Source organism: Phyllobates terribilis, unplaced genomic scaffold (assembly GCF_046119375.1).
Source record: "Phyllobates terribilis strain yellow unplaced genomic scaffold, ASM4611937v1 Scaffold_7__3_contigs__length_470593459, whole genome shotgun sequence".
In the NCBI taxonomy this organism is placed as follows: Eukaryota; Metazoa; Chordata; class Amphibia; order Anura; family Dendrobatidae; genus Phyllobates; species Phyllobates terribilis.
In genome coordinates, this window is record NW_027362767.1 from 404794675 (window position 1) to 404819263 (window position 24589).

Consider the following 24589-nt stretch of genomic DNA (forward strand, 5'->3'; position numbering starts at 1 on the left):
ATGTGCATAGTGATGTCACAGGAGATAAATTACATAGTGATGTCACAGAAGATAATGAGCACAATGATGTCACAGAAGATAAATTACATAGTGATGTCACAGAAGATAATGTGCACAGTGATGTCACAGAAGCTAATGTACATAGTGATGTCACAGAAGATAATGTACACAGTGATTTCACAGAAGACAAATTACATAGTGATGTCACAGAAGATAATGTGCACAGTGATGTCACGGAAGATAATGTGGACAGTGATGTCACAGAAGATTATATATACAGTGATGTCACGGAAGATAATATGCATAGTGATATCACAGAAGATAATATGCATAGTGGTGTCACAGAAGATATATTACATAATGATGTCACAGAAGATAAATTACATAGTGATGTCATAGAAAATAATGTGTACAGTGATGTCATAGATGATAATGTGCATAGTGATGTCACAGAAGATAATGTGCACAGTGATGTCATAGAAGATAATGTGCACAATGATGTCACGGAAGATAAATTACATAGTGATGTCACAGAAGATAAATTACATAGTGATGTCACACAATATAAGGTGTACAGTGATGTCACAGAAGATAAATTACATAGTGATGTCACAGAAGATAATTTGCATAGTGATGTCATAGTAGATAATGTGCATAGTGATGTCACAGAAGATAATGTACACAGTGTTGTCACAGAAGATAATGTGCACAGTGATGTCACAGAAGATAATGTGCATAGTGATGTCACGGTAGGTATTGTGCAGAGTGATGTCACAGAAGATAATGTACATAGTGATGTCACAGAAGATATTGTACACAGTGATGTCACAGAAGATAATGTGCACAGTGTCACAGAAGATAATGTACACAGTGATGTCACAGAAGATAATGTGCATAGTGATGTCACAGAAAATAATGTACACAGTGATGTCAAGGAAGATAATATACATAGTGATGTCACAAAAGATAATGCACACAGTGATGTCACAGAAGATAAATTACATATTGGTGTCACAGAAGATAATGTATATAGTGATGTCACAGAAGATAAATTACATAGTGATATCACAGAAAATAATGTGCACAGTGATGTCACAGATGATAATGTGCATAGTGATGTCACAGAAGATAAATTTTATAGCGATTTCACAGGAGATAATGTGCAGAATGATGTCACAGAAGATACATTGCATAGTGATGTCACAGAAGATAAATTACATAATGATGTCACAGAAGATTATATACACAGTGATGTCACAGAAGATAAATTACATAGTGATGTCACAGAAGATTATGTGCACAGTGATGTCACAGAAGATAATATGCACAGTGATGTCTCAGAAGATAATGTGCATCGTGATGTCACAGAAGGTAAATTACATAGTGATGTCACAGAAGATTATGTGCACAGTGCTGTCACAAAAGATTATGTGCACAGTGACGTCACAGGAGATAAATTACATAGTGATGTTACAGGAGATAATGACCACAATGATGTCACAGAAGCTAAATTACATAGTGATGTCACAGATGATAATGTACACAGTGATGTCACAGAATATAATGTGCACAATGATGTCACAGAAGATAATGTGCATAGTGATGTCACGGTATGTATTGTGCAGAGTGGTGTCACAGAAGATAATGTACATAGTGATGTAACGGGAGATAATGTACACAGTGATGTCACAGAAGATAATGTGCACAGTGTTACAGAAGATAATGTACACAGTGATGTCACAGAAGATAATGTGCATAGTGATGTCACAGAAAATAATGTACACAGTGATGTCAAGGAAGATAATATACATAGTGATGTCACAAAAGATAATGCGCACAGTGATGTCACAGAAGATAAATTACATATTGTTGTCACAGAAGATAATGTATATAGTGATGTCACAGAAGATAAATTATATAGTGATGTCACAGAAGATAATGTGCAGAATGATGTCACAGAAGATACATTGCATAGTGATGTCACAGAAGATAAATTACATAGCGATGTCACAGAAGATTATGTGCACAGTGATGTCACAGAAGATATTTACATAGTGATATCACCGAAGGTATTTACATAGTGATATCACAGAAGATAATGAGCACAGTGATGTCACAGAAGATAAATTACATAGTGATGTTACAGAAGATAATGTGCACAGTGATGTCACAGAAGATAATGTACATAGTGATGTCACAGAAGATAATGTACACAGTGATGTCACAGAAGATAAATTACATAGTGTTGTCACAGAAGATTATGTGCACAGTGATGTCAAAGAAGATAAACTACATTGTGATGTCACAGAAGATACATTGCATAGTGATGTCACAGAAGGTAAATTACATAGTGATGTCACATAAGATGATATACACAGTGATGTCACAGAAGATAAATTACATAGTGATGTCACAGAAGATAATATGCACAGTGATGTCTCAGAAGATAATGTGCATAGTGATGTCACAGGAGATAAATTACATAGTGATGTCACAGAAGATAATGAGCACAATGATGTCACAGAAGATAAATTACATAGTGATGTCACAGAAGATAATGTGCACAGTGATGTCACAGAAGCTAATGTACATAGTGATGTCACAGAAGATAATGTACACAGTGATTTCACAGAAGACAAATTACATAGTGATGTCACAGAAGATAATGTGCACAGTGATGTCACGGAAGATAATGTGGACAGTGATGTCACAGAAGATTATATATACAGTGATGTCACAGAAGATAATATGCATAGTGATGTCACAGAAGATAATATGCATAGTGGTGTCACAGAAGATATATTACATAATGATGTCACAGAAGATAAATTACATAGTGATGTCATAGAAAATAATGTGTACAGTGATGTCATAGATGATAATGTGCATAGTGATGTCACGGAAGATAAATTACATAGTGATGTCACAGAAGATAAATTACATAGTGATGTCACAGGAAATAAGGTGTACAGTGATGTCACAGAAGATAAATTACATAGTGATGTCACAGAAGATAATTTGCATAGTGATGTCATAGTAGATAATGTGCATAGTGATGTCACAGAAGATAATGTACACAGTGTTGTCACAGAAGATAATGTGCACAGTGATGTCACAGAAGATAATGTGCATAGTGATGTCACGGTAGGTATTGTGCAGAGTGATGTCACAGAAGATAATGTACATAGTGATGTCACAGAAGATATTGTACGCAGTGATGTCACAGAAGATAATGTGCACAGTGTCACAGAAGATAATGTACACAGTGATGTCACAGAAGATAATGTGCATAGTGATGTCACAGAAAATAATGTACACAGTGATGTCAAGGAAGATAATATACATAGTGATGTCACAAAAGATAATGCACACCGTGATGTCACAGAAGATAAATTACATATTGGTGTCACAGAAGATAATGTATATAGTGATGTCACAGAAGATAAATTACATAGTGATATCACAGAAAATAATGTGCACAGTGATGTCACAGATGATAATGTGCATAGTGATGTCACAGAAGATAAATTTTATAGCGATTTCACAGGAGATAATGTGCAGAATGATGTCACAGAAGATACATTGCATAGTGATGTCACAGAAGATAAATTACATAATGATGTCACAGAAGATTATGTGCACAGTGATGTCACAGAAGATAATGAGCACAGTGATGTCACAGAAGATAAATTATATAGTGATGTCACAGAAGATAATGTGCACAGTGATGTCACAGAAGATAATGTACACAGTGATGTCACAGAAGATAAATTACATAGTGATGTCACAGAAGATTATGTGCACAGTGATGTCACAGAAGATAATGTACACAGTGATGTCAAAGAAGATAAATTACATTGTGATGTCACAGAAGATACATTGCATAGTGATGTCACAGAAGGTAAATTACATAGTGATGTCACAGAAGATTATATACACAGTGATGTCACAGAAGATAAATTACATAGTGATGTCACAGAAGATTATGTGCACAGTGATGTCTCAGAAGATAATGTGCATAGTGATGTCACAGAAGATAAATTACATAGTGATGTCATAGAAGATAATGTGCACAGTGCTGTCACAAAAGATTATGTGCACAGTGATGTCACAGGAGATAAATTACATAGTGATGTCACAGAAGATAATGAGCACAATGATGTCACAGAAGATAAATTACATAGTGATGTCACAGAAGATAATGTGCACAGTGATGTCACAGAAGCTAATGTACATAGTGATGTCACAGAAGATAATGTACACAGTGATGTCACAGAAGATAAATTACATAGTGATGTCACAGAAGATAATGTGCACAGTGATGTCACGGAAGATAATGTGGACAGTGATGTCACAGAAGATTATATATACAGTGATGTCACAGAAGATAATATGCATAGTGATGTCACAGAAGATATATTACATAGTGATGTCACAGAAGATAAATTACATAGTGATGACACAGAAAATAATGTGTACAGTGATGTCATAGATGATAATGTGCATAGTGATGTCACAGAAGATAATGTGCACAGTGATGTCACAGAAGATAATGTGCACAATGATGTCACAGAAGATAAATTACATAGTGATGTCACAGAAGATAAATTACATAGTGATGTCACCGAAAATAAGGTGTACAGTGATGTCATAGATGATAATGTGCATAGTAATATCACAGAAGATAAATTACATAGTGATGTCACAGAAGATTATGTGCACAGTGATGTCACAGAAGATAAATTACATAGTGATGTCACAGAAGATAATTTGCATAGTGATGTCATAGTAGATAATGTGCATAGTGATGTCACAGAAGATAATGTACACAGTGATGTCACAGAAGGTAATGTGCATAGTGATGTCTCTGAAGATAATGTGCAAAGTGATGTTACAGAAAATAATGTGCATACTGATGTCACAGAAGATAATGTGCACAGTGATGTCACAGAACATAAATAACATAGTGATGTCACAGAAGATAAATTACATAGTGATGTCACAGAAGATAATGTGCACAGTGATGTCACAGAAGGTAATGTGCACAGTGATGTCACAGAAGATAAATTACATAGTGAAGTCACAGAAGATAATGTGCATAGTGATGTCACAGAAGATAAGGTGCATAGTAATGTCACAGAAGATAGGTCCTAGGAAGATAGGTCCTAAAAGATGGAAACCAGGTTGGGGACAGTCCTGAAACATGGGGAACAGGCTGGTGACAGTCCTAAAACATGGGGAGCAGGCTGGGGACAGTCCTAAAACATAGGGACCAGTCTGAGGACAGTCCTAAAACATGGGGACCAGGCTGGGGACAGTCCTAAAACATGGGGACCAGGCTTGGGACAGTCCTAAAACATGGGGACCAGGCTGGGGACATTACTACAAGAGGGGGACCAAGATGGGGACATTCCTAGAAGATGGGGACATTACATCAAGATGGGGACCAGGATGGGGCATTACTACAAGATGAGGACATATCTACATTATGGGGACCGGTATGTGACATTACGACAACATGGGGCCCAGTATGGAATATTGCGACAAAATGGGGACAAAGATGGTGGACATTACAAGATGCAAACCAGGGTGGGCACATTACTACAAGATTTTGGCAGAAAAACTTCAAAATTAAGCATGAAAAAATATTTTGCCACTAAAAATGCTGCTTTATATCTAAACTAAAGTAAACAAAAAAAAGTGCATGTTTTATTATGGCCACATCCATAACGACCCAAGCTATAAAAAATAAAACAGCAAAAATGTTCAAAAGGTGTATAGAAAAAAAAATGGTATCACTAAAAATGTCACTTTGTTCTGCAAAGAATGCGACCCCCCAAATTAAATTTTTTTCCGTCTGCAGCCCGTATATCCAGCCAAGTTTGAGACCCTGATGTACATAGTGATGTCACAGAAGATAAAGTGCACAGTGGTGTCACAGAAGATAATGTGCATAGTGATGTCACAGAAGATAATGTGCATAGTGATGTCACAGAAAATAATGTGCATAGTGATGTCACATAAGATAATGTGCACAGTGATGTCACAGAAGATAATGTACATAGCGATGTCACAGAAGATAAATTACATAGTGATGTCACAGAAGATAAATTACATAGTGATGTCACAGAAGATAAAGTACACAGTGATGTCACAGAAGATAATGTGCATAGTGATGTCTCAAAAGATAAATTACATAGTGATGTCACAGAAGATAATGTGCATAGTGATGTCACAGAAGATAAATTACATAGTGATGTCACAGAAGATATTGTGCACACTGATGTCACAGAAGATAATGTGCACACTGAATTCACACAGTGACGTCATAGAAAATAGTGTGCATAGTGATGTCACAGAAGATAATGTGCACAGTGATGTCACAGAAGATAAATTACATAGTGATGTCACAGAAGATAAAGTACACAGTGATGTCACAGAAGATAATGTGCATAGTGATGTCTCAAAAGATAAATTACATAGTGATGTCACAGAAGGTAATGTGCACAGTGATGTCACAGAAGATAATGTACATAGTGATGTCACAGAAGATAATGTGCACAATGATGTCACAGAAGATAAATTACATAGTGATGTCACAGAAGATAATGTGCACAGTGATGTCACAGAAGATAATGTGCATAGTGAATTCACAGAAGATAATGTGCCCAGTGATGTCACAGAAGATAATGTGCATAGTGATGTCACAGAAGATATTGTGCATAGTTATGTCACAGAAGGTAAATTACATAGTGATGTCACAGAAGATTATGTGCACAGTGATGTCACAGAAGATTATGTGCACAGTGATGTCACAGAAGATAAATTACATAGTGATGTCACAGAAGATAATGTGCACAGTGATGTCACAGAAGATAATGTACATAGTGATGTCACAGAATATAATGTACACAGTGATGTCACAGAAGATAAATTACATAGTGATGTCACAGAAGATTTTGTGCACAGTGATGTCACAGAACATGAGTTACATAGTGATGTCACAGAAGATAATGTGCACAGTGATGTCACAGAAGATAATGTGCATAGTGATGTCACAGAAGATAATGTGCATAGTGATGTCACAGAAGATATTGTGCACAGTGATGTCACAGAAGATAATGTGCACAGTGATGTCACAGAAGATAATGTGCACAGTGATGTCACAGAAGATAATGAGCATAGTGATGTTACAGAGGATAATGTGCACAGTGATGTCACAGAAGATATTGTGTACAGTGATGTCACAGAAGATAATGTGCACAGTGATGTCACAGAAGATAATGTACATAGTGATGTCACAGAAGATAATGTGCACAGTGTCACAGAAGATAATGTACACAGTGATGTCACAGAAGATAATGTGCATAGTGATGTTGTAGCACCCTGAGGACTCGGATGCTACAGGGGTATTGCACCTCAAACCAGAGGTGTGGTATTCCACTCCCGGGTAAGGATGGAGTGTGGGACTGAGCTTAGTAGGCTGCATGCACTACATACATCCCATTTCCGGGGGACAGAACTACGGTACTCCCACCAAGTAGATGTGCAGGTACGACAGCGTCTGTCCCTGGCTGGAGTGGGAGGGGGGGTGGAACATCCCAGTAGTGTAGGGGCAGATAGGGGGAGTACTCTGGGTAAAGCTAGGAGCCCATTGGGTGCTGGTCACCTGGGCTCACACATAGAGGGAGTATATAAGGTGGGCACCATCTAGAGATAGGGTCAGTCTGTCAGGAGAGTGCTGAAGAGGAGTTCAGCCAGGAGGGCTGACAGGGAGCTGTGGCTCCGGCTGGGCCCAGCTTCAAGGCCAGGCCTGAAGCAGAGAGGAAGAGGAAGAAAGGCCCAGAGGCATAAGACCAAGAGGGAACCCTGAGATCCCACGAGTGAGCTAAAAAGGGTGAAGGGTTGGCAGAAGAGGGCACCGGATCCCAAGCTGGCGGAGGCAAAAGTAACCCTTAACCAGGAACCGGAGGTCGTCGTCAAGTTTTGCCACTACCCTCACCACATCCACCAGGAAGGTACACCAAGAGTAGGGTCAGGAAAGCCAGAGAAGGTTTTACCATAGAAGGCCCAAGGGAACCGGACAAAGGTGGATCCCTGGTGGGGACGGCCAGGAGAAAGAGAGTGAGAGGGAAGCTCAGGACCACGCTCCGGAACTGCCTGGGGGTTAGCCGAGTCCCGCACCTGGTGGATGCAGCACGGCTCGGGTGGTCACTCAAGGCCAGAGTGACTGAAGGAACACCTGTGAGTAAAAACCCTGAAACTGCATCTCACGTCTCTGACTCTCCTTTCTGCACTATCACTACCCCCATCATCCGCACCAGCTGCCCTGAGGCCATACCGCTCCCGTTGGGGGTTATACCACCATTGCTGCACACATACTACCGGCCTCAGCAGACTGTTCTGCAGCGGCGGCCTTGTGACCGCAAATCAACGGGTGGCGTAGTCGACACAGAAACAACATCTACCAAGACTGCCACACACTTAGTTTGACACCCTGGGCACGGACCGGGTCACCGCCACAAGAACTACTACCCCCATCCAGATCCGGCTCCGGGTATCCCTTGAACATGGCCCAGGGGGCGCGTCAACGTCACAGAAGATAATGCACATACTGATGTCACAGATTATAATGTGCACAGTGTCACAGAAGATAATGTACACAGTGATGTCACAGAAGATAATGTGCACAGTGATGTCATAGATGATAATGTGCATAGTAATATCACAGAAGATAAATTACATAGTCATGTCACAGAAGATAAATTACATAGTGATGTCACAGAAGATAATGTGCATAGTGATGTCACAGAAGATAATGTGCACAGTGATGTCACAGAAGATAATGTACACAGTGATGTCTGTAGCGTCGGTGTCCCTGCCTCCTGCTAGGCAGGGACGCTTTTCCCCTCACCTTTCCGCTCTGTGCCCGGCGTCTTCCTCCCGCTCTGCTGGCAGCGCGCGCTGCTTCCCGGCCACGGTGCTTAGGGCGCGCGCGCTCCCCCTCTCTTAAAGGGGCCGCGCGCGCCGTCCTAAGGAGTCCCCGGCCAATGGCCGGAGGACTTCACCATATATAAGGCACCTCCTCCAAAATGGAGGTGCCCGAGCAATGTTGTTGCAAAGCCTTCACTCTGCTTCAGCCCTCAGGTCCCGTTTCCAGTTACCTGCCAGTCACCTGCCAGATTCCTGCCTGTTACCTGCCAGTCACCTGCCAGATTCCTGCCTGTTACCTGCCAGTCACTGGCCAGATTCCTGCCTGTTACCTGCCAGTCACCTGCCAGATTCCTGCTTGATACCTGCCAGATATCCGTTTACCTGCTTGCAAGCCTGCGGTCCGACGGTCTGCCTTCCGACACCTGTCAGTCTGTCTATGGACCAGCCTGCCCGCTCACCTGGGAGCGCTCGTCTGCTACCTGCCTGCTAGCCTACCTGGAGGCTCCGCCGTCACTTGCCGTGACCACCTGCCTGTCCAGAGACTCTCGCCTGCTCACCTAGGAGCGCTCACCTGCTACCTGCCTGCTAGCCTACCTGGAGGCTCTGCCGTCACTAGCCGTGACCACCTGCCTGTCCAGAGACTGTCTCTGTCACTTGCCGTGAGTACCCGTCCTTCTACCCAGAGACTGTCCCTGTCACTTGCCGTGACTACCTGGCCTTCTACCCAGAGACTGTCCCTGTCACTTGCCATGACTACCTGCCCTTCTACCCAGAGACTGTCCCTGTCACTTGCCGTGATTACCTGCCCGTCTTCCCTGGGAGCCACCCGCTTCCTTACAAGGACCGCCCCCTTGTATAGTTGCTCAGAGGTTCCGTCTCCCAGACCCGTTACAGTTTGCTCGGGCCATGGAATCCGGTGGCACCCAAGCTCCCTCGCTCTCGGACCTATGTCATGAACTGTCCCGTCAGAGGTCCCAACAGGAGTCCATCCTGAGTCACCTGCGGAGTGTCAACTCTCGCCTGGACACTCTGTCTGCTCCACCTGCAACCACCGCTAGTGTCATGACTCGCAACCCGGCAGCGCCGCTGCCCACCAATACCATGGTATACTGTCCCGGACCCCGGTTTTCTGCACCTCCTCGTTTCGGAGGTGACTCCGCTCAAGCTCGGGGCTTCATAAACCAGTGCACCCTGCACTTTGAACTCTTGTCCCACCAGTTTATCTCCGACCGGTCCAAAGTAGCCTTTATCATGTCCCACCTCACGGGGGAGGCTCTGGCTTGGCTAAATCCTCTGTGGGAGAGAGGAGATCCCCTGGTGTCCGACCTGCCAGCCTTTCTCACGGCTTTCCGGAAAGTCTTCGACGAACCCGGACGGAAGACCTCATCCGCATCGTCTCTGCTACGCCTCCGTCAAGGAGATCTCACCGTGGGCCAATATGCCATACGGTTCCGTACCCTTGCTTCGGAGCTGGCCTGGGATTACGACGCTCTGGTGTCTGTCTTCTGGGAGGGTCTGTCCGGCCGTATTAAAGATGAACTCGCCGGTCGGGACATTCCTACCACTCTCGACGACTTAATAACACTTGCCACCCGGATTGACATCCGATTCCAGGAGCGCGCCAAAGAGGTCACCCGTGAGAGGAGGTTTCCACGTCTAGCCCCCACCTTCCAGAAACCCGTCACTCCCTCCGTTACTCCCCAGGCACATTCACCTGAGCCTATGCAGGTCGACCAGACCAAGATGGTCAAAACCCGTCAAGACTTACGCCGTGCCGAGGGGAGCTGCTTCTACTGTGGCAGTAAGGAGCACCGGATCCATTCCTGCCCAGAGAGGTCGGGAAACGCCTGTGTCTAGGATCGCTCAGAGAGGTCGCCCTAGACAAAAGTAAACCCTCTCCATCTCTGATGCTGTCGGTCTCTATCACCTGCGGAGAGAACCGCTATTTCGAACTGGCTCAACTTGACTCAGGAGCTGCTGGAAATCTCATTTCTCAGTCTCTGGTAGAGAAATACCGCATTCCCACCAAACCTCTGGCCGTACCTTTATCTGTCGCCGCCGTGGATGGGGGCCTCTTACCACATCCCATCCAACTCATCACTGAATCCATAACTCTGCAGGTGGGAATGCTGCATTCTGAGAGCATCTCCTTTCATGTTCTGCCTGGACTCTCTCACGCACTCTTGTTAGGCCTACCTTGGCTCCAGAAACATGCACCCGTGCTTGACTGGCAGACCGGAGATGTCCTTCGCTGGGGACAGGACTGCCATAGGACTTGTCTAGTTCCCGTTCATCCTGCTCGTCCTTCTCCTACCCCAGTCAGTCTACCCGGTCTACCGGTTCCCTATTGGTCTTATGCGGATGTCTTCAATAAAAAAGAAGCAGAGACATTACCCCCTCATAGACCATACGATTGTCCAATCGACCTGATACCCGGCTCTACTCCTCCCCATGGGCGTATCTACCCTTTGTCCGCAGCGGAGACCCGGTCCATGTCAGAATATATTGAGGAGAATCTGGCCCGGGGATTTATCCGGAAATCTACCTCCCCGGTGGGAGCAGGCTTCTTCTTTGTCAAAAAGAAGGACGGCTCACTCTGTCCATGTATAGATTATAGAGGCCTTAACCAGATTACAGTGAAGAATAAATACCCCCTCCCGCTCATTCCTGAATTATTTGACCGCCTGAGGGGGGCTAGAATCTTCACCAAACTGGATCTCCGTGGGGCGTATAACCTGGTCCGCATCCGTCAGGGGAATGAGTGGAAGACGGCATTCAACAACCGGGACGGCCACTATGAGTACCTTGTAATGCCCTTCGGTCTCTGTAACGCTCCTGCCGTCTTTCAAGAGTTGGTCAATGACATCTTCCGTGACCTTCTCTACTCCTGCGTGGTGGTGTACCTGGACGACATCTTGGTCTTCTCTCCGGACCTTCCTACTCACCGGAGGGATGTTCGTCAGGTCCTGCTCAGGCTCAGGCAGAACCACCTTTACGCTAAATATGAGAAGTGCATCTTTGAGCAGACCTCTCTTCCATTTGTGGGCTACATAATCTCTCAGACCGGCCTACAAATGGATCCTGAGAAACTGTCTGCCATCCAGAAGTGGCCCCGACCAGAGGGGTTGAAGGCTATTCAGCGGTTCCTGGGCTTCGCCAACTATTACCGCCTCTTCATACCGCACTTCTCTTCCCGGACTGCCCCTATCTCTGCGCTCACCCGTAAGGGTACTAATCCCAGAAGATGGCCGCCCGAAGCTGAGGAGGCCTTTCTTTCCTTAAAACAGGCCTTCTCCTCCGCCCCGGTGCTGCATCGTCCGGACGTCAACAAACAATTCTTCCTAGAAGTTGACGCTTCCTCCTCCGGAGCCGGGGCGGTACTTACCCAAAAGTCATCTTCCGGGAGAATGGTAACCTGCGGTTTTTTCTCCAAACTCTTCTCCTCTTCTGAGCACAACTATTCTATTGGAGACCGTGAATTATTAGCCATTAAGCTGGCACTGGAAGAGTGGCGTTACCTGCTCGAGGGGGCTCTTCACCCGGTAATAATTTACACGGACCACAAGAACTTGGCTTACCTTCAGAGCGCCCAGAGACTTAACACGCGCCAAGCCCGGTGGTCCTTGTTTTTTGCCCACTTTGATTTTGTTCTTCATTTTCGCCCGGCAGACAAAAACATCAAAGCTGACGCCTTGTCCCGATCCTTCCTGGTGTCTGATCTAGAGGAGGAACCTAAGCACATCATTGATCCCGCCAGAGTAATGCAAGTGGCTCCCGTGAATCTAAATCATCTCCCTTCCGGTAAGACGTTTGTAACTGTACCTGATCGGAAGATGGTCCTACACTGGGGTCATTCGTCTAAGCTAGCTGGCCACGCCGATCAGAAAAAGACCCTCCAGCTCATTACCCGGCATTACTGGTGGCCTACCCTGCACAAGGATGTAATAGACTTTGTTTCTGCCTGTGTGTCCTGTGCCCGCAACAAAGTTCCGAGACACCTGCCAGCCGGTCGCCTTCTTCCTCTTCCAGTACCTGCTGCCCCGTGGCAGCATATAGCTATGGACTTTATAACGGATCTTCCTGTCTCTGCCGGTTGTACGGTCATTTGGGTGGTCGCTGATCGCTTCTCCAAGATGGCGCACTTCATTCCCCTGCCGGGTCTCCCGTCTGCACCCAAACTGGCTAAAGACTTTATCCGCCACATCTTCCGTCTCCATGGCCTGCCCCTCCACATCGTGTCAGATCGTGGGGTTCAGTTCACCTCACGCTTCTGGAGAGCCACATGTAAGTTGCTTGACGTCACTCTGGACTTCTCCTCCGCTTACCATCCACAGTCCAATGGTCAAGTGGAGCGGATCAATCAGAACCTGACCAGTTACCTCCGGCACTTCGTTAATGCCCACCATTCGGACTGGGTGGATCTCCTACCATGGGCCGAGTTCTCTTACAATAATCACGAGAGCGAATCTTCCTCCAAATCCCCGTTTTTTGTAGTCTTCGGTCAGCATCCTCGGATCCCATTTCCCGTCTCCACCTCGGTGGACAATCCGGCTGCGGAATCTCTCGTTCGCGAATTCTCCTCCATTTGGGAGAGTACCCGATCCGCACTCCTTCAGTCGTCCGAACGGATGAAAAAACACGCTGACAAGAAACGCCTGGATCCTCCACAATTCCGTCCTGGAGATAAAGTCTGGCTCTCGTCCAAATATGTCCGGCTCAAGATTCCCTCCTACAAGTTAGGGCCTCGGTTCATTGGCCCACTGGAAGTTATCAAACAGATCAACCCGGTGGCCTATAAATTAAAACTCCCGGCCAACTTACGGATCCCTAACTCCTTCCATGTATCTCTCCTCAAACCCGTGGTACTTAACTCTTTTTCCAAGTCTACAGGTACGCCTCCTGCTCCGGTTTCCGCTGAGAACGAGTTTGAGGTAGAGAACATTCTGGCCACCAAAAGGGTAAGAGGAAAAACCTTTTTTCTGGTAGATTGGAAGGGGTTTGGTCCTGAGGAGAGAACGTGGGAGCCCCGGGAGAACATCCATGCCCCTCTCATCCTTGATAAATTTCTCTCTGGCCTAAAAAAGGGGGGGCCTAAAGGGGGGGTACTGTAGCGTCGGTGTCCCTGCCTCCTGCTAGGCAGGGACACTGTTCCCCTCACCTCTCCGCTCTGTGCCCGGCGTCTTCCTCCCGCTCTGCTGGCAGCGCGCGCTGCTTCCCGGCCACGGTGCTTAGGGCGCGCGCGCTCCCCCTCTCTTAAAGGGGCCGCGCGCGCCGTCCTAAGGAGTCCCCGGCCAATGGCCGGAGGACTTCACCATATATAAGGCACCTCCTCCAAAATGGAGGTGCCCGAGCAATGTTGTTGCAAAGCCTTCACTCTGCTTCAGCCCTCAGGTCCCGTTTCCAGTTACCTGCCAGTCACCTGCCAGATTCCTGCCTGTTACCTGCCAGTCACCTGCCAGATTCCTGCCTGTTACCTGCCAGATTCCTGCCTATTACCTGCCAGTCACCTGCCAGATTCCTGACTGTTACCTGCCAGTCACCTGCCAGATTCCTGCTTGATACCTGCCAGATATCTGTTTACCTGCTTGCAAGCCTGCGGTCCAACGGTCTGCCTTCCGACACCTGTCAGTCTGTCTATGGACCAGCCTGCCCGCTCACCTGGGAGCGCTCATCTGCTACCTGCCTGCTAGCCTACCTGAGGCTCCGCCGTCACTTGCTGTGACCACCTGCCTGTCCAGAGACTCTTGTCTACTCACCTGGGAGCGCTCATCTGCTACCTGCCTGCTAGCCTACCTGGAGGCTCCGCCGTCACTTGCCGTGACCACCTGCCTGTCCAGAGACTCTCGCCTGCTCACCTAGGAGCGCTCACCTGCTACCTGCCTGCTAGCCTACCTGGAGGCTCTGCCGTCACTAGCCATGACCACCTGCCTGTCCAGAGACTGTCTCTGTCACTTGCCGTGAGTACCCATCCTTCTACCCAGAGACTGTCCCTGTCACTTGCCGTGACTACCTGCCCTTCTACCCAGAGACTGTCCCTGTCACTTGCCGTGACTACCTGCCCTTCTACCCAGAGACTGTCCCTGTCACTTGCCGTGATTACCTGCCCGTCTTCCCTGGGAGCCATCCGCTTCCTTACAAGGACCGCCCCCTTGTATAGTTGCTCAGAGGTTCCGCCTCCCAGACCCGTTACAATGTCACAGAAGATAATGTGCATAGTGATGTCACAGAAGATAGTGTGCATAGTAATGTCACAGAAAATAATGTGCATAGTGATGTCACAGAAGATAATGTGCACAGTGATGTCACAGAAGATAAATTACATAGTGATGTCATAGAAGATAAATTACATAGTGATGTCACAGAAGATAATGTGCACAGTAATATCACAGAAGGTAATGTGCACAGTAATGTCACAGAAGATAAATTACATAGTGATGTCACAGAAGGTAATGTGCACAGTGATGTCACAGAAGATAAATTACATAGTGATGTCACAGAAGATAAATTACATAGTGATGTCACAGAAGATAATGTGCATAGTGATGTCACAGAAGATAAATTACATAGTGATGTCACAGAAAATAATGTGCACAGTGATGTTACAGATGATAATGTGCATAGTGATCTCACAGAAGATTATGTTCACAGTGATGTCACAGAAGATAATTTACACAGTGATGTCACAGAAGATAATGTGCACAGTGATGTCAAAGAAGATAATGTGCACAGTGATGTCACAGAAGATAATGTGCACAGTGATGTCACAGAAGATAAATTACATAGTGATGTCTCAGAAGATAATGTCACAGTGATGTCACAGAAGATAATGTGCATAGTGATGTCACAGAAGATAATGTGCACAGTGATGTCACAGAAGATAATGTGCACAGTGATGTCACAGATGATAATGTGCATAGTGATGTTACAGAAGATAATGTACACAGTGATGTCACAGAAGATATTGTGTACAGTGATGTCACAGAAGATAATGTGCACAGTGATGTCACAGAAGATATTGTGCACAGTGATGTCACAGAAGATAATGTACATAGTGATGTCACAGAAGATAATGTGCACAGTGATGTCACAGAAGATAATGTGCACAGTGATGTCACAGAAGATAATGTACATACTGATGTCACAGAAGATAATGTGCACAGTGTCACAGAAGATAATGTACACAGTGATGTCACAGAAGATAATGTGCATAGTGATGTCACAGAAGATAATGTGCAAAGTGATGTCACAGAAGATAATGTGCACAGTGATGTCACAGAAGATAATGTGCATAGTGATGTCACAGAAGATAATGTGCACAGTGATGTCACAGAAGATAATGTGCACAGTGATGTCACAGAAGATTATGTGCACAGTGATGTCAGAGAAGATAATGTGCACAGTGATTTTGTAGCAAAGGTATAACCAAAATGCCATAAAGCAGAGATTATTCACACAGGAATGTTCCAGAAAAAAGGTTACTCTACTGAATAATGATACAGGTGAGTAAATATTCACACTGTGATGTCACAGCGCAGGTACATTGGGATAAGTGATGTCACAGTAGATGGATAAAGCACAAAGTGATGTCATAGCCACAGGCAGTAATGCTGGCACTTTACATCTGAGTGGAGAATGACCCTCACTTTCTTGGGCTGTTACCCTGGTGCTTTCACCCATGGGGGTCCTGAGTTGCTCGGTACGCTCCCAATTTCTCCCACTTTAGGGCTGAGAATCTGAGTGTTGTCCTCAGCACCCTGATGGATTTTACACCATCTAATCCGTCATGTGAAGGCTCACACCTCGCCCGGTGACCCCGCTATGGCTGCACACTAACACATTGTTAGAACCTTGCTCTTAGGTTTTTTTTTTCCTTTGCTGGTCACATGACCTTGTTGGCCTATTTAATCCTGCTCCGCCCTACTGGCTTTGCTGGACTTCATTGTATAACTACTTTCTAGCTAGCCTGTGCCCTGTATCTAACTCTGTTAGTTTGCTTGGTCTACGGACCTCTATGTTCTATATATTTTGTTTGTTCGTCTGTCTGCTACTATTTCTGTTAGGAGGTGTCCCATTTTCCTCCCAGTCCTTAGTACTTGTAGGGATTCCTTCCCCACATCTATAGGTCTCCGTACAGACTAGCTTAGGACTTTAGCAGGTCTGATCGCAGGATCAGGTTCCCTGTTACGTCGTAGGGATTGAGCTGAGTTCTATCGTAGGGACAGATCTCCTCTCTTTCCTTAGCTCTGGTAGCAGAACATAACAGTAAGTCCAGCCTGCAAATTCTCTAAGGAAAGATTTTTCTGTTCCATCATGGTGTCGGTTCAAGATTTGGCTCATCGCCTGCAGGGACTCTCTCTGGAGGTGGCCGAGCTCCGTCAGCACGTGAGTAACTGTCCTGCAGCACATTTCTTGGAGCCTAAGGTATGTTTGCCGGATTTATTTTTTGGTGAACACCGAGAATTTTTTTCATTTAAAAATGCTTGCTTATTGTATTTTCGTTTGAGACCCAAGTCCTCTGGGGATGAATCCCAGCGCATAGGGTTCATAATGTCACTTTTGCGCAAAGAGCCTCAGGAGTGGGCCTTTTCTTTGCAACCTAGTGATACATGCTTCAGATCAGTGGATAGTTTTTTTTCTGCTTTGGGGCTATTATATGATGATCCTGACCGTGTCGCATCAGCTGAGACTGAGTTAAGACGTTTGAGACAGGGATCAGGTAATGTGGAAAAATATTGTACTCATTTCCGTCGATGGTCTACTCAAACAGGGTGGAACGATTCTGCTCTGAAAAGTCTATTTCTTGCTGGGCTCAATGAAAGGGTTAAAGACCTGCTAATTGCTTATCCTACACCTGAAGATTTGCAACAGGCTATGCAATTAGCTATACGGGTGGATAGGAGACTGCGTGCAAGGGTTAATGAGAGCAAATCCTCTGCTATGTCAGTTTCTAGTTATGAGAATGTGTGTACTAACAGTGGTGAACCGATGGAGATTGGATCGGTGGCACCTCGCTCTCAAGAAAAAGACCGTAGATTTTCTGAAGGCTTGTGTTTCTATTGCGGAAAATCTGGTCATTTGATTAAAGGCTGTGAGCTTCGTATGAAGAAAGAAAAAAAAAATGGTCAGTCATGCCCGTATTGCCTGTTTAAATTCCAAGGGTGTATTTTTAGCTGCTTCCACGATTGCTCAGGAAAAATTAATGGAATTTCGGGTGTTTGTTGATTGTGGGTCTACTCTGAATGTAATTGATGGGGGATTCTTGGAAAGACTCAATTTAAAACCCGAACCTTTATCATCCCCCATTGCTGTGGTTTCTGTGGATGGTTCCCCTTTGAAGAATATTACTCTCAAGCTCTGTGAATTTCCTCTCACTATTAATGGTGTTCACCATGAGAAATTGGATTTGGTAGTGTTGAATAACTTGCCTTCTCCAGTAATATTGGGATTGCCCTGGTTAAAATTTCACAATCCTGTACTGGATTGGTCTACCAGTGAAATTAAGTCCTGGAGCCCTAAGTGTTATGACAAGTGTTGTAACGGGCGTATTGCAGCTTTGGATAGGGGAGAATTGCCTGTTCCTATTCAGGATTTTTGGAGAGTTTTTTCTGAGAAGGAATCGCAGGTTTTGCCTCCCCATAGAGACTATGATTGTTCTATTGAATTTGTCCCTGGAGCGACTCTTCCTAAAAGTCGTTTATTTAACCTTACTATTCCTGAGAGGAAGGCTTTGGAGGAATACATACAGACAAGTTTGGCCGCCGGTCACATTAGGCCTTCTAAGTCTCCTGTGGCGGTTGGATTTTTTTTTGTAAAAAAAAAGGACGGCGGTTTACGTCCTTGTCTGGATTTTCGTGAGATTAACAAAATTACTGTACGCAATCCTTACCCACTGCCATTGATTCCTGATTTATTTAACCAGTTAATGGGGGCCAAGTGGTTCTCTAAAATTGACCTTAAGGGGGCATACAATCTGTTGCGCATGAAGGAGGGTGACGAATGGAAGACTGCTTTTAACACTCCTGTGGGCCATTTTGAGAATCTGGTTATGCCTTTTGGTCTTACTAATGCTCCTGCATTTTTTCAGAATCTTATTAATGACATCCTTATACCTTTGATCGGCAAAAATGTGGTTGTGTATTTGGATGACATTTTGATTTATTCGCCGGATCTGGAGTCTCATTGGCGGAGCGTACGTGAGGTATTACAGTTGTTAATGGACAATTCGCTTTTTGCTAAGCTGGAGAAATGTGAGTTCGCTGTACAGAGAATTAGTTTTTTGGGTTACATTATCTCCAGCGAGGGCTTTGAGATGGACCCGGTTAAAGTTCAAGCTGTACAGGAATGGCCTAGGCCTATTGGTTTGAAATCGATACAGAGGTTTTTAGGTTTCGCCAATTATTACAGAAAATTCATAAAATTTTTTTCTAGTATTTTCAAACCTCTGACTGATCTCACCAGGAAAGGTGCTGATGCGGTTCAGTGGTCTTCTGAGGCCATTGAAGCTTTTGTGTATCTCAAGGAGAGGTTCACCTCTGCTCCCATCCTTATGCAGCCTGATGTGACTAAGCCGTTTTTGGTTGAGGTTGATGCTTCCTCTGTGGGGGTTGGCGCAGTATTGTCTCAGGATAACGGGGATGGATTACATCCCTGTGCCTTTTTTTCAAAAAATTTTTCGGAGACTGAACTGAATTACGATATTGGTAATCGGGAATTATTGGCTATTAAACTCGCATTTGAACACTGGCGCCACTTCTTGGAAGGTGCGGAATTTCCCGTTCAGGTTCTTACGGATCATAAAAATCTGATATATCTTGATGCTGCCAAGCGCCTGAATGCCCGTCAGGCTAGGTGGGCACTGTTTTTCTCGCGGTTTAATTTCTCCGTTACTTACATCCCTGGTACTAAGAATGTTAAGGCGGATGCCTTGTCTCGCAGTTTTTCTCCCATAGTCGGTGCTGAGAAAGAGGAGAACATTTTACAAGAAGGTGTTGTGATAGCTGCTTTGGACTCCGTTTTGGAAGATGAGATTCTTAAAGCACAGGAGAATGCCCCATCTAACACTCCTCATGGGAGGTTGTTTGTGCCTGGGACCTTTAGGAGAGATTTGTTTGTTGAGTGTCACGAATCTCGGTTGGCAGGTCATCCCGGAATCTCTGAGACCAAGAGACTGGTGGGTCGCAGTTTTTGGTGGCCTGGATGGCAGAAGGAAGTCATTAAGTGGGTGCGTCAATGTACTATATGTGCTAGATCTAAGTCCTCACATACTCCTGCTGCGGGGTTGCTTTGTCCTTTGGAGGTTCCCAGTGCTCCTTGGACACATTTGGCTATGGACTTTATAACTGACCTTCCCCCCTCTGAGGGTTTTACTGTCATCTGGGTGGTCGTGGACCGTTTTAGCAAGATGTGTCACTTGGTTCCCTTCGTCAAACTGCCCTGCGCTAAAACTCTCGCTAAGGCCTTTGTCAAGGAAATTGTCAGACTTCATGGCGTTCCTACTGACATTGTTTCTGATAGGGGTCCTCAGTTCGTGGCTCGTTTTTGGCGTGCCTTTTGTGACAGGTTGGGAGTTCATTTATCGTTCTCGTCCGGATATCATCCTGAATCTAATGGCCAGACAGAAAGGAAAAACCAGGATGTTGAGCAGTTCTTGCGTTGTTTTGTGGCAGACAATCAAGAGGGGTGGTCTGAGTTTCTGCCACTTGCTGAATTTGCTCTGAACAATCATACATCTTCTTCTGCTGGTTGTTCACCTTTTTTTTGTTGTTCTGGGAGACATCCGTCGTTTGGGTCGTTCTCCAAGTTGGGATCTGCCGTGCCTGAGGAGGAGAATTTTTCCGGTGATTTGGAGAGAGTTTGGACGGATGTGCGTGGTAATCTTCAGGAGGCCAACAGAAAATCTAAAGACTACTTTGATAGGAAACGACAGGAGGTTTTGTTCGCTGTTGGTGACATGGTTTGGTTGTCCTCTAGGAATCTGCGGTTGAGGATTCCTTCTAAGAAATTGGGTCCCAAGTTTGTAGGGCCCTTTAAGGTGCTTCAGGTTGTCAACCAATCTGCTGTTAGGTTGGAGGTTCCTACCTCCTGGAGAATTAATCCGGTATTTCATGTCTCTCTGTTAAAAAAAGCTGTTGTGTCGGATGGTGACGCCTCTGCCTCTGTTCCTCCGGTGGTGGAGGACGGGGAATATGAAATTTCTCGCATCCTTAACTCTAGACGGTATAGAGGTAGTTTGCAGTATCTTGTGGCCTGGAAAGGTTTCGGACCCGAGGATAACTCTTGGGTGAGGTCAGATGATGTTTCCGCGTCCAGACTTATCAGAGCGTTTCACAGGAGATTTCCTGATAAGCCTGGTCCTAGGGGATCCGGAGGATCCTCTTAGAAGGTGGGGTACTGTTAGAACCTTGCTCTTAGGTTTTTTTTTCCTTTGCTGGTCACATGACCTTGTTGGCCTATTTAATCCTGCTCCGCCCTTCTGGCTTTGCTGGACTTCATTGTATAACTACTTTCTAGCTAGCCTGTGCTCTGTATCTAACTCTGTTAGTTTGCTTGGTCTACGGACCTCAGTGTTCTATATATTTTGTTTGTTTGTCTGTCAGCTACTATTTCTGTTAGGAGGTGTCCCATTTTCCTCCCAGTCCTTAGTACTTGTAGGGATTCCTTCCCCACATCTATAGGTCTCCGTACAGACTAGCTTAGGACTTTAGCAGGTCTGATCGCAGGATCAGGTTCCCTGTTACATCGTAGGGATTAAGTTGAGTTCTATCGTAGGGACAGATCTCCTCTCTTTCCTTAGCTCTGGTAGCAGAACATAACACACATGGTTTAATTGCTCGACCGTGGAGGATCCCAGGTGCCCTATTGACACGGTTAAACAAAAAATCTTTACGGTTCAGTATAGAGCATCAGTGTGAGGCGCATTTAGTGCCCCTCCAGCGCGCCCATGAATTATAAATAAAAGAACGGTTAAAAAAAAAACGTAAAGCACATGTTTGATGGCTCGCCCCGGCTACTGAGCAAATGCATGACTATTAATATTTCATCGGAACACAATTATTTTCAGAAGCACCGCACATTCGGGAAACACAATGAGATAATAACAACAAAGGTGCGGAACAAAAGAAAAGTTAAGGGAAAAGTCTGATTTCAAGGTAACCTCACCCCATATTTCAGAGTCAGTCTTAGTATGGATAATGCCCTGTGGGGTCAATTCCATTAGCACCCACCTTCACATTTATGGCCTTCTAGTCTACTGTAAAAGCGCCATACAGTGCAGTGCCTATATACCGTAAGTCTCCAGGAACCTGCCAAAATAACAAAGTTATACTGTTCTGCCATCATACATAGCAAAAATAATACATTGTATAGTGCCAACGTAACTGTGCCCCACAATGTCACCATACAGTGCCCAAAAATTATCAACGTACAGAGACCAAATGACTTCTCCATACATTAACCAAGGAAAAATCTCCAAAAATTTTTATGGACCCTTTTTACAGTACACATTCAGATACCAAACCCTTAAAACATTTTTTTTCCAGTGGATTTTCAATTTGAAAAAGGATCTTGAGTAGTAGGTCCTCTACTTTCACTTCCACACGCACCAATAGGGCATATGGAGCATGGGGTTTCTTAATAGCACCACCCCTTTAAGTAATGAGTACATTAAAAAGGTTGTCTAGGCATGGGGTTCAAGTGTGCAGTCACTCTGTGTGACTGCAAACTTGTGAATCCTCACAGTGTGCATTGTGCATGCTTTCACGGTTCTCTGAGTGGATGCATGACCAAAAGTATGTGATTTTCAATTGTCACGTGCTGACTAGACGTACGAGGCTGGACACGTCTAGTCTAAATGTGGCTGGGAGTATGCAAATCGCATATTTGTGGTTACATGACCAGTGCCAGAGAATCCTGACAGAGTGCACTGTGCGCGCTGTGAGGATTCACAAGTCTGCAGTCACATAGAGTGATTGCAGACTTGAGCCCCAAGCCTGGACAACCCCTTAAATTAATTTTACACAGAGCTTAGCCTTCTACAGTTTTCATGATGCACCGTGATGAGATTCATACGGAGTAAGGAGTCTTACAAGCAACAGTTCACCTGATGAAGGGGACAGATCGTCCCTGAAACGCGTACTAGTGCCATTGAGGATCTCCTCCATCGCACCACCTGTGCCATATCCGCCCCCCCCCTTTTTTTATTTTTTCCCCCCTAATTACAAGCAAAAAAGGTATGCAAATTAGGTCTCCTTTTTGTTAGTATGACCTGTAGGTAGTTATTATGTAAGTCAAATTCGGACCTAAAAAATTGTCTTCAAATTTGGTAATCAATATTAGCCAAACCAGATGTCCATCTGTAGGCAGCTGTTTCAGCATTCTTGCAGGGTTGGATATTGGTTGCCTGAATTAGATACCTTTCATGCTATTTTGAGGAATGGAATCATACAAGAAAAGCTCCACGGGGGAAAAAAAAAAAAGTATGCAAATTAGCTCTCCTCAAGAAGGATGAAATCTATCCCTAGTGCCACCTATAGGCAACTGTATACTGTGAATCAATGCCTCAATGAAAGAGACAACCGATGCAATACTCTGTGCTGATAATGGACAGCTGCCTACAGATGGGCTTCCAATGCTCTTTTATGGGTCTTTACCTGTAAAATCCATGTTCCTCAGTGGGAAACTGAACTCAGTTGTACAACCCTTTGTTTGTGCTGTTACAGCAGAAAGTGTACACAGCGATTCTGCAGTTCTGCTCTTCATAAATAACCTTTGGTGACAACAACGAGATCCTTTTTACTTATTATAGCGGCAATTGCAGCTGTTGGAGGCGAGACTCATACATAAGTCGGGGAGATAAAGAAAGCAGTCAGGGCTTATGCTCCACTTGCAGCGATTTATGTTTGCCTCCAATGCTGAGAGTTGTGGGGCTTTTTGGCATCATTTGTTCTTGCTGCTGACATAAAGTTGACTTTAGGAGTCTGTTACTCATTTGCCCGGTTCTCTGAAGCAATAATAAGTGTAATTTAATCATGCTAAACCTCATTATACGGACGGCAATAGGAAGAATGTGTGCCAAGATGAAAGGATGGGGACAAGCACAGGTGATCGTATTAGTTACAATGAAGACTGGATGATTAAAGGAAATCAGACTTTTTAAAGGGAAACTTTCAAGATAATTTTACTAATTAAACTACAGGTGTGGCTGTATAGATGGTAAAATACCAATAAAAATGATACCTGTCTTGTAGTAATCCGATCTGCCAGCGCTGAGAAATCAAGCTTTGAAGTTACAAGCAAATTAGCCTAATAGTTTATTGGGGGCGTGTCAAAGTACTCAGAATCCCCACCCTCAATGCACTTCCAGGATAATTAGCATTTATCTTCAATGCTTAATTTCTCAGCACTGGCACATCGGATTATTACAAGACAGGTGTCATTTTTATTGTTTTTCTATGACTTATACAGTCAGACCAATAGTGACAGTAGTAAAATTGTCCTGAAAGGTTCTCATTGAAGACTATGGAGAGAACGATTAATGACCACAGATCACATTAAAGTTAAATGTGCTGGGAAACAAAGCGCCTTTAAAAAGCAAACAGTGCAAAATTTTTAATAAAACCCAATTGCAAAAATAATTTTTTTAGCCTTAAATACATGC